The 12,234-nt window shown below is 37.7% G+C and overlaps 1 protein-coding gene across 2 annotated transcripts in view; it reads left to right on the top strand.

Moving 5' to 3' along the window:
* RAD54B (RAD54 homolog B) overlaps window positions 1–12,234 on the top strand; it is an 85,335-nt gene that overhangs the window by 13,861 nt on the left and 59,240 nt on the right. The gene's annotated exons all lie outside the window — the stretch shown is intronic.

Below are 12,234 nucleotides of genomic sequence, written 5' to 3'. Positions count from 1 at the left end.
TTAAGTCTATGTTTTGGGTCTGCAAGACTCATTAGAAGAGCCTTTTTGTCAAACATTTATAATGTTTTGATCTAAAATCTCTTATGCAGGGACAGGAAAATGTTTTTTCTTATGGGGTAACAGTGTGGGGAATATCGGTCTGATTTGGAACCTTTTAAGGCCTAACTAATGACAACAGGCTTATTTTCAACATGAGCAGCAGGAGCAGAAGGAGATGCCAGTTTTGTCTCTCAGGGCAGGAGCCGTGCAAACGTCTGCCATTTCCTCACTGTGGCTGTGTCATCCAGTAATGCTGATACAGCTCCTAGCAAGATATCACTATCATATTAAATTAATGTGATTTTAAATTTTATTGGCTTTATATTTAGTTTATAAATGTTTAATTTTTTATTGTAATAAAATATGCATAACATAAAATTCACCATTTTAACTATTTAAATGTATAGTTCAGTGGCATTTAACATATTTACAATGTTGTGTAACAGTCACCACTATCTAATTTCAGTTTCATGATGCTAAAAGAAAACCAGACCAACTAAGCAGTCAATTCTCAAATCCTCACTTTCTACGTAGCCCCTGGCAACCACCAATCTGCTTCTTGTCTCTATAGATGTGCCTGGTTTAGATATTTCATATGAATAGAATTAAAATATGTAGTTCTTCCTGAGTTAAAAAATCCAAGTAATCTATCACATGTAAGAAATTTAGAAGGCATGAAGAATATAGTAGAAAAAAACTTCTTTTCCCTGATTCCTAGCCATCTAGTTCTCTAGAGGCAAACCCGTTTCCAATTTTTAGGGTATCTTGGTGAGATATTCTATACATCTTGAATCATATTTGTGCGTATATATTCTCCTCATACAAATGATTGTTCACTTGGTGCACTGTTCTATACATTGCATTTTTACTGTAGCAGTATATCTTAGAAATCTTGTTAGTACATTTAGAATTACCTTATGCTTTTATTTTTTGTTTTTTGTTTATTTTTTATTTTTTTATTTTTTAAATATAATTTATTGTCAAATTGGCCAACATACAGTATATGGTGTGCTCTTGGTTTTGGGGGTAGATTCCCATGATTCATTGCTTAGAGACAACAACCAGTGCTCATCCCAACAAGTGCCCTCCTTAATGCCTATCACCCATTTTCCCCTCTCTTCCACCCCCCCACCTTGTGGTTTTTAAACGTTACTAATATTTCATTGTATTGGGTATGCCAAATATTTATCCATAGGATAAATACCTTGGACTAGGGTGCTGGTTTCAATGTATGTGCATGATCATGTTGATAGATAATGGTAAATTACTGTCTGCAGAGGTTAGAAGTTTATCCTTCCACCAGCAATGTACAAGCAATGCATGTATCATTTATTGTGATGATTAACCTATATATGAGTATATACTTATACTTTTTGATCTTTGATACTCTGATTATTAAAAAATGTTATTTTGTTGTGCCTTTTAAACTTTTTAATGTTTTATTTTGTGTATTTCCCTACTCTGCTCCTGAGGATAAGACCCCTCGCTAAACAACCCTCTCTATTAAATAGGTCAGTTGCAGTTTCTGTTTATCTGTGAATAGCAGCTTTCATTTCCCTCCTGGCTGCAGAATTGTAGCTACAAGCTGCAAGAATTACTCCTACAAGCCTTTAGGAGCTGGGAAACGCCTCACCCTCTTGGTACTGCAAAACCTGCCTCCCACGCCCCTAGTGGTTCACTTTGTTCTAGAGGGCAACCCCTGTATGACACTGTGTGCATATGGCAGTCTTCCTCTCCTGCTCTGTGATTGTACCTGTTCAGTATCAGGTGTTGTTTGACCATCTCTGTGCCCCTAGAACAGGGATCCTTTTCTCACCAACTAGATAAATAAAGAGGACATTAAAACAAGGAGACATGCATTTTTCTAAGGAGCTTTACTGAGTTTCTTCTATAGTTTTTTAACTCTTGCGATCACTTCTTCCAGAGCTAAAAATTACGGGTGTATAAGCTTTTAGGGATGTATTTACTAAGCCCTTTTGGAAAGTCTTCATTGCCTAGCATATTAAGCATGTTAAATTTGGTGTAAATTTCCTGTTACTTGGATTGGGCGCAAAATGGAAGTATTCCTGTTTGAGCACAGCTTTAAACTGGGAATTTGCTTTATGCTTTTGGAGGGCTGATGTAGAATAATTGAAATAATGGTGTTCAGTGCCTAATTTGGGGGCAATGAATTCTGTGTATTCATATGTTGCCTCTTCTTTGAAGCCTCATTTATTTATTTATTTATTTATTTATTTATTTATTTATTATTTTTTTTAGAAGTTTATGAAGCCTCATTTAAAAACAAAATGTGAAGTGATGATTTAAGCAGGATAAAATAGGCAAATGGGATGAGCACAGTGGACAGAAAGATAACACAATTTTTAAAGTATCAGTTGATATGCTTTTAGTTTAAGTATTAATAAAAATACTGACTTATGTAAGTGAATTTTATTGGCATGTGTAGCTAGAAATTCCAGGCGTCAGGGTTGACTGGTCTAGCAGTTTAAAGGATGTCATCATGAGCCCAACTCTCTCTTTTTCTCATCTGTCATCCACAGGTTTGGCTTCATTGTTAAACTGGCTCCCCTCATGTTAAGTAATAGATTTTAGCAATCATTGGGGCCATATACTTCCTTTTTCTCATCAATCTGATGCCAGGCAGATGTGCCCTACTCATAATCATTAAATAAAGTTTCTTAACTTCATGCTGATATTGTGCCCCTTTACTGTGACCAGAGGGATTCTTAACTTTAGACCTATATTACCACTGTAAAGAAGATTTATTGGTTTCTCTGAGTCTCCAGTGTACAGTCAGATACACATTCTTCATCTCTGTCCTTGGAAGGGAGAGCTATCTCGTCCTCATTTCCTGGCTGCTGCACAATGGAGGAGGAATGTTAGAAACCTCCAACATTCATGACGCTAATTACACTGAGAAATGATTAGTTGAAAAAATGGGTAAAATATGAATAGTTTAGCAACATTTTTAGTATATGAATCTTAACTGAAGGCTGCCAACTAGCTTCTGGGGCAGAGGCTCCTTTGGTTCAAAAAATATATTTTTAAAAGATTTTACTAAAAATTTTTTTAAGTTTATTTACCTTGAGTGAGAGAGAGAGAGAATGAGTGGGAGAGTGGCAGAGAGAGAGAGACAGAGAGAGAGAGAATGAGAGAGAATGAGAATCCCAAGCAGGCTCCATGCTGTCAGTGCAGAGCCTGATCTGGGGCTCTATCCCCTGAATTGTAACATCATGACCTGAACTGAAATCAAGAGTGGGACACTTAGCTGACTGAGACACCCAGGTTCCCCTAAAGATTTTGTTTTTAAGAAATCTCTTAAAAAGATTGTGGGGCTTGAACTCATAACTCTGAGATTAAGAATCACATGCTCTAACAACTGAACCAGGTGCCACTAGTTCAAAATATTTTTTACCCCAAAAATAAGACATGGCCATCAGGGAGGTATTCTATGAAGGTGAATCTAAAGCTAGATTATATTATATAGAGTAGGTCTGTGATTCATGTAGCATGGTTGCTGTAAATTCTGTAATTTGACTCTGTGAGATAATATAAAATATATTTCTTGGCTTCTGACCCTGGTTGCTGGCATAGAGCTCCTAAAACCCTTCTAATTTCCTCAGTGATGACAGTACTAGGAGCATTTTTTTATTCTAGCATTTGGTCTTTGACCCTGGTTCCTGACATTGAGTTCCTAAATCCTTCGGAATTTCCTGGGTGACAGTAGTATCTTTTATTCTAATGAAGTGTTTCTTGGTGAGCTCCAAAATGGGGGTTGGTTTTCAGGAAGATGAAACCATGATTACAGGCTGGGAATTTTCAGCTCTACTTCCATTCTTCAGACAGGGCAGGAAAATTAGAAATGGAGTTAAATAATAGACCATGCCTGACACAAGGAAGCCTCTATAAATAGTATGAAGTTTGGAGAGCTTCTGGGATGGTGAACATGTGGAGATGCTGGGAGACTGGATGCCTGGACAGGGCCTGGAAACTCTGTGCCCCTTCCCATGTAACTTGCTTTGGGCATCTCTTCCATCTGGATGTTCATCGGTGTCCTTGGTATATCCTTTTTATAATGTTGGTAAATAGTGAACTGTTTTTCTTGGGTTCTATGAGTTGAATCTCTGTGGTTGTGGGCACCTCAGATTTATAGCCTGTTGCTCAGAAGCACAGATGGATTGGCATCTGAAGGGAGGCGGTAGGCTTGTGGGACTGGGCCCTTAGCCTGTGGTATCCAATGCCATCTGCAGGTAGATAGTATTAGAATTGAGTAAATTATAGGACACCTACTTGGTGTCATAGAATCGCCTGGTGGGGAAACCCCACATCTTGGATCAAAAGTGGGTGAGTGTGGTGGTTGTGTGAGAGGATGTTTTTTTTTTAAATTTTAATGTATTTATTTTTGATACAGAGAAAGACAAAGGGAGGGGGAGGGGCAGAAAGAGAAGGAGACACAGAATTGGAAGCAGCCTCCTGGCTCTGAGTTGTCAGCACAGAGCCCAACGCGGGGCTCGAACCCACAAATGTGAGATCATGACCTGAGCCAAAGTCGGACGCTTAACCAACTGAGCCACCCAGGCACCCCGAGAGGACGTTTAACACAGGAGGAGGACTGAGTTTCTCTTACTCAGACTCCTTCAGTTCTCTAAGGTTTGCTTAGATCCCTGAAATCTAATGTTTGATTGTCTCAGGTGCTTAATAGCACAGAATGTCATCACTGAAGCAGAGCAGTGAAGTATGAGATATAAATGCTATAGCAGAATGACTCTTAGGGTTTGCATTCATCCTAGTTTTCACCCTGTTTTTTGTGGCATATATTTTTTTGTTTGTTTCATCTTTCTCACATGTTGTATTATGTTCTTATTGAAATACTGAATATAATTTTATGTGCCTCCTCAGATTCTCTCAGTACCACCTGGCTCCTAGACTGCTCTGCTGTCTCTATAGGCTGATTTGTTGCTTAACCTGAGTAGCAGGATCCTATTTCTTCGTGGCTACCATCCAGCCAGGCTGATGAGGCATACTCTGGGAGTGTCTGTTCCTCCTGCCATTTCCAATCCATTTCCAAGCACAGGGCTTAGTACCCTGCACGTTTGTGGAGGCTGGATGACCCAGTCTGGAAGTGCAGTGAAGTTTACTGTGTGTGGGATGAACCTTGAATAATGGGAAATAGACAGGAGAGAACTTCCAGGTATATTCCTCTTTTTCCTCTGTGGATTGCTTTGAGGTATGATTTTTTTTGTAGACTATTATCAGTAGATGTTCCAAGGAGGGTACCAAGTAGATGCATTTGCCAGGTGGCCTACTGTATCTTTTTATAGCTGTTGTAAAGTGCTAGCCAGTGACTTTGCTTTACATAGTTCTTGTCTCAGCCCCCACCACTTTTTTTTTTTTATTAACCCTTGATGTCCTGTGTAAGCAACTCCCAAATAAAGCCACCAGCATTCTAATCATTGATTCAGGCTGTTTGGCAGAGAATTTGGTCTAAGACAGATTAATAAGGTATAAGTTCTTACCTTTTTTTTCCCCTTGACTATCCTAAGATGTAGAAATAATTTCAGTAGTGACAATGCTCTCTTTGCTTAAAGTTCATGGGAAAAAAATGACTCCTACTCCACAGTTATTTTTTTGTTAAAATTAATAGATGTAATTATCCAAATTCAATTTTTAATGCCCAAGGAATTAAAATATATTAGCTATTTTTATTTTCAAAGATAATTTTGAACATTTTATAATTATTAAACATAAAGTTGAAAGAATTGTACACTGAATACCCATATACCCATCACCTAGATTCTAAGGTGTTACTATATTTGCATTATTACATACCCATCTGTTCATTTATCGGTCATGTTTTTTGAATTAAAAAAAATTTTTTTAGGAGGCTTATGCCCAACATGGGGTTTAAACTCACAACCCCAAATCAAGGGTCACATGCTCTACTGACTGAGCCAGCCAGGTGCCCCAGTCTGTCTGTCTTTTATTTATTTTATTATTGTTATTTTAAGGTTTATTTTTGAGCAAGAGAGGGAGAGAGAGACCCAGTGTGAGTGAGGGAGGGGCGGAGAGTGAGGGAGATGCAGAATCTGAAACAGCTCCAGGCTTTGAGCTGTCGGGCGTAGAGCCCAACTCCAGACTGAAACCCACAAACCATGAGATCACAACCTCTGTTGATTAAGCTAGCCAGATGCCCCAAGACATTAGTTTTTTGTTTTAAAGTTTTGATAAATCTGGGATGCCTGGGTGGCTCAGTCGGTTGAGCGTCTGACTTTGGCTCAGGTCATGATCTCATAGTTTGTGGGTTTGAGCCCTGCATTGGGCTCTGTGCTGACAGTTTAGAGCCTGGAGTCTGCTTCAGATTCTGTATCTCCCTCTCTCTCCAGCCCTCCCCTGCTCATGCTGTCTCTCTCTCGCTCTCAAAAATAAATAAAAAACATAAAAAGCATTAAAAAAAAGACTAAAAATAAAAAAGTAAAATCTCGATAAATCAGTTTTAACCTAACCTAACAGAGCAACCATCTATTGGGGGGAGGAAGCTTTTTTTTTTTTCCATGTCTCACTGAAATTCTTCTTTATACAGATATAGAAGATACACAAATATCTATGCCATGAATATTTGGTCATGAATTGATAGCATTTCTTGTCAATTTGGAAATCTTTTGAGATAAGATGTGACCCAAATATTCATAGGAAAGTTTATCTCTTTATATTGTACAACTCATTTAAATCTAAAGAGAAGTATTTGTAATTTTAAAAATACTGAATCATTGAATCAGTGTGTTAGGTCTTATATTTTGTAGGCAGTTGTTGTTTGCTTAATTCTTCATTTTAAAAGTGTATCTTGGGGGCGCCTGGGTGGCTTAGTCAGTTGAGCATTCGACTTCAGCTCAGGTCATGATCTCACAGTTCGTGGGTTCAACATGTCGGGCTCTGTGCTGACACCTTGGAGCCTGGAGCCTGCTTCTGATTCTGTGTGTCCCTCGCTCTCAGCCCCTCCCATGCTCATGATCTGTCTCTCTTTGTCTTTCAAAAAAAAATAAATGTTAAAAAAAATAATAAAAGTATATCTTTTTTAAAGTTTATCTTTTTTGGTAATCTCTGCACTCAACATGGGGCTTGAACTCATGACCCCAAGATCAAGAGTTGCATGCTCTTCTGACTGAGCCAGTTAGGCACGCCTAAAAATATCTTAAAAAGTTTTTTCTTTATAATATTCTAACAAAATTTCCGTAACTGAAATAAAATTGTTTTTCACCAGCTCTTCATCTAAAAATGGTTTTCTTTTTTGTGCAAGAAACCCTGCTATTTTATGGCTGGCCAAAAGTGGCAGACTCACACCTTGTTATATATTATTTAAAAACGTTTTTGGATATTTATTTCTGTTTTTAGGGGACTAAACTTCATCCACTTTTGTTTATTGAGAGGAAACTTCTTGTTAGATTTACTATGTATTTGTTGACAGTGTCATTTAATATTGTCTGGTTTATAATCTAATTTTTTTACACAATGAACAGCTTATTTCTGTTCTCCTATATCAAATTGTATTTAGTGTTTTTGTGAAATTTGTGATATGCCTTGGTTTAGTCTTTATTCTTCATTGTCCCAGTGAGAGTACTAGCTTCTGCATCTCCATTTGATTCTGCATCAGTAGTATATTTCTTTTTATATTAAAAAATTTGTCCATTCTTAAATGTTTTTGGCCAGAAGAGTTATAATGCAGTTAAAACTGATAAATATTTCAGAATAATAATCATTTACAACTAGTTACAAAGGTTATCATTGTAATTTGTACTGTCTGCATAAAATATTCAAACAAGTCCATTAAATGTTACATCAATGCATAGAAAAAAAAATCATTCAAATGTAATCCATTTGTTAATATCGAATATACCAGTGGAAGGCCTCCTGGCTAGCTCAGTTGGTAAAGTATGTGACTCTTGACCCTCAGGTTTGTGAGTTCAAGTCCCGTATTAGGTGCAGAGATTACTTAAAAAAAAAAAAAAAAAGCAAAAAAATTGTCTACACTGGTGGTGTAATTATGTGTAGTGTCAAAGAAAAATTGTATTGGATAAGTTAAAATAAGCAAGAAGACTTTACTCAAAACTATTGCAGTAGAGGGTAGAAATTGAATTTAACTCCCAGTACAACAAGGATTTATAGCCAAGGGGCACTGTAAGGAAGTAAGTGAGTGAACAATTACTTAGAGGAACTTGGTTAGGATCTGGGTAAAGGTATGAAGAGTTTGGTAGGTATCAAGGGTGAAGGGATTCTTGCCAAATCTGGGCCTGGCAGGCTGCGAAGGGCTCAGAGGAGTCTGACTAAAGTTTGGTCAAGGAGGTTGTTCTTGTCAGTAATGTTAGAAACAGTAGTATCATATGGGATCAAAAGGTTATGTAAAATGTAATCCTACCAAAACAGTAAAGTTGTATTTCATGGAAAAAATATGTTGCTTTAATTTAAATTTTTTAACTTTAATTAAAATTCAGTAAAATATAAAATTCAATTTCTCAGTTCCATTAACATTTAAAATGCTCAGTAGCCACATGTGGTTCATGGCTACTGCTAAAAAACAAAATTTGGCCACGTAAGTTTGAAGATCTAATTGATTTTATTAAAGAATTTATGCGTTGGGCCCCACCTCCTCTAGCTAATAGAGAGGCACTCCAAAGAGTTGTATAAAATGAAAGGTTTTTATAGAAGGAAGGAAGGAGGGTTAAGAAAGTTACTAGCAAAAGAAAAGGATTGACCAGGTTGTTTTCTAGGGAAGGGGGTCTTATCATGCAGAGTACTTTATCTTTGAGGGAGAGAGGACCTAGAGGACAGACTTACTGGCAAGAAAAATTTCCTGACTGACCGGTTAAGGCCACATATCTGGGTGGGAGGTTGAAACTGCAATTAAGTTTGGGTATTAAGCCCCAGTTTGGGAACTCAGTCTAAGTGATACCATTAGGGCCTATGGTTTTCTTTTAACATTACTGTATTGGACAGTGGAGTTCTAGACCTTTTGTAAGTGAGTTTTTATACACGTGTATGTGCCTGCCTACATTTTATACCTGTGTATATTTTTTCTGTACCTATAGAAATTTAGCCTTGGTTGTTTTTGGTAAACATAATGGGATGATATAGTATGTATTTTTCTTTTACTTGCTCATTTCACCTACCATATATCTTGGAGCTTGTTCTGAGTCAATACATACATCTGCCTCTTTTATTTTAGTGCTGCCTAGAGTTATGGATGTATTCTAGTAATTAAAAGTGTTTTTTGAAAATTTTATTTATTTTGAGAGAGAGGGAGGAGGGGAGGGGCAGAGAGAAAATTCCACGGAGGCTCCATGCTGTCAGGCACAGAACCTGATGTGGGGTTTAAACCATGAACTGTGGGATCATGACCTGAGCCTAAATCAAGAGTTGGATGCTTATCCCACTGTGTCACCAGATGCCCTGTTCTAGTGCTTTTAATTGTCCCTACCTGATATGCTCTTAGATTGGTTCCAACACCATACTACTACAGCGAATGGTTTATTCTTCCCTGTGTTTGAATATTTTTCTAGGTTAGATTCCGAGAAGTAAAATTACTGTAATTTTAGAAGGTTTTACACATGTGAAACTCTAATGCTCTCAGACTACCATCCAGAATTCTGCTTTACACTCCATGAGTAGTACCAAAAAGAACCCTTTGCCCTGCACCCTCATCTACTGACATTTTCAATCTTTAAGAATTTTGCCAGTCTTGTGGATGAAATCATTTTTACTATGCATTTTTTGATAATTTATGAGATTTATTGGCTTTTCATATTTTTATTATTTCACTTTTTATTAAAATTTTTTAATGTTTATGTATTTTTGAGAGAGAGAGGGAGAGAGAGAGAGAGAGAGAGCGCTAGCAGAGAAGGGGCAGAGAGTGAGGTAACAGGATCTGAAGAGGGCTTTGTGCTGACAGCAGGGAGCCCAATGCAGGGCTTGAACTCAAGAGCCGTGAGATCATGACCTGAGCTGAAGTCGGACACTTAACCGACTGAGCCACCCAGGCGCCCAAGCATTTCACTTTTAAATATATCACCAGTTATTTTTTTCCAAAATTAACGATGTTTATTATCTAAAGACAGCAGATGTCCTGCGTTCTTGGTTTCGTTTGAGTACCTTTGGTCAGGTGGTTTGGGTGGGTCACTTTAGAGTTTGCATCTTCTTTTACCCTTTAGGTGTTTTTCACTGGACTAAGAATTAAATTGACATGAGATCGTTTAGCAGGAGAAAATCAAATTTAGATTTATGCATATAGGGAATCCACACAGACGTGAGACTTCAAAGACCGGGAACTTGAAGCTATTTATAAACTTCCTGAGCTAAGGAGGGGTTTAGTGGTTTGGGGATACAAAGGGGAGAAAGACCTTTAGCTGGAAGGTAAGAGTATATGTCTGGGACACAAAGGTTGCCCTGTTACTGTAGAACCTTTCTTAAGTAAAGAGCAGTCTGTGAGTAGCTTTTCTTCCTGGTACAGGGTCTTTTCAGTGTAAATTTAGGCAGTTGAGGGGGAGGTTAAGAGCTTTTCCTGAATCTGCTGAGTTTTGATTGCTTTTAAGTCAAAATAATCTTCATCCAAAGTGGCCCATTTTTGAGGTGGCCTGCCCTTAGTCCTTATACTTGTATATGAGGGGAAAATAGACTTTTTTTTTTTTACCTTGTTTACGTTACATTGTTAAATATAATTATGCATACATTTATGTTTTCAGACAGGGATTAGAAAGTACATGCTAAACTCACAACTTGGTGGCCTTGCAAATGGCTAGACTAGCTGTTTACTTTTGTTAGAAAACAAAATTCGAATGAGTAACTTTTGAAGATCTTATTGGCTTTATTCAGTGATTTATGAATTAAGCAGCATCCCATTTAACAGGAAGGAACTCTGGGGAACTATACAAAATGAATGACTTTCATAGACAGAAGTGAGTGCCAACAAGGAAATTATCCTAGCAAAAAGTGGATATGGTTGTGTTCATTTTCCTTAAGTGGCTGGCAGGGGTCCGTCTGGCAGATTGCCTCACTAGTGCTGATCACATGGTTCTTGATTGACTGGTTTAAAATTCCATTTTTGGAAGAGCCAAAACTGTAATTAAGTTACAATTAGGTGACATGGGACTTAGCCTAAGCGACTCTATTTAGAGCCTGGTCTCTCTCTCTCTCTCTCTCTCTTTTAATGTTTGTTTATTTTGAAAGAGAGAGAGGGAGAGAGAAATGCAGGTGGGGGAGGGACAGAGAGAGAATCCCAAACAGGCTCTGAACTTCCAGTGCAGAGTCCGACTCGGGCTCGATCCCATGAAACGGGAGATCATATCCTGAACCGAAATTAAATCGAATCAGACGCCACCCAGGCGCCTCCTGGTGTCTCATTTTTAAATAGTCCAAATTATATGAATATAGCTAAATAAAAATCCTACTCTGTAATAGTAGCAAATGCCATTTTGTGTGCAGTCTTAAGGCATGATTATTCTGTTCTCACTGTGAATGGTGTTTTTTTACACATGATAAAGCAGGCTAGCATATTCACATACGTTACAGCTAGAATAATCCATTGCTTTAAAAACATAATTTTTAAGTGCTTTTTTGATTTAATGTTCAAAAATTTTTTTTTCATAAGTAACTGAAAAAAGTGGAGTGGCTACTGTAGACTATAAAATGAAGGAGAAGCTTAGCTTTACTGTGAAGTCTGAGTCTGGGTGTAACCTAACTAGCTAGAGGATATGCAATTCCTGATTGACAGCAGGACCAGCATTATGCAGATTTTGTAAGGGAGAGCAGCAGCTCAGAGAACAGTGATTAGGGGCTCTGTTAGGAATCACTATATTCGTCACTCATATCCTTAGTTTTTCATTTTTCTGCCTACTGGATTTGTAAACAAATAGCACAAAACAGTTCCTCTTTTGTTTTTATTAAAGTGGTACTGCAATGCAGTTTCAGTCTATCAGCTAGGCATACATGTGTGGAAATTAAATAGTCTCACTAAATTAGCTAATTTTTATCAGTGTTCCATGTTTATCTCTAGACCTTTGTGTATTAAATCCTATCTCGAGCTGTTCTCTTTATACACAAGTGTGTTTTGCTTGTGCCTTCCTGTCTTCTTCACTGAGAAGCTTTATGTAGGTCAGGCTTGGCTTAAGCAGATTTCCTGAACCTGCGTCAGCTTAAGCTGGAGGAATT

The sequence above is a fragment of the Suricata suricatta genome, chromosome 15 (assembly GCF_006229205.1).
Source record: "Suricata suricatta isolate VVHF042 chromosome 15, meerkat_22Aug2017_6uvM2_HiC, whole genome shotgun sequence".
Taxonomy (NCBI): Eukaryota; Metazoa; Chordata; class Mammalia; order Carnivora; family Herpestidae; genus Suricata; species Suricata suricatta.
The sequence above is the reverse complement of the archived record's forward strand: the minus strand, read 5'-3'. Positions and strand labels throughout refer to the sequence as shown.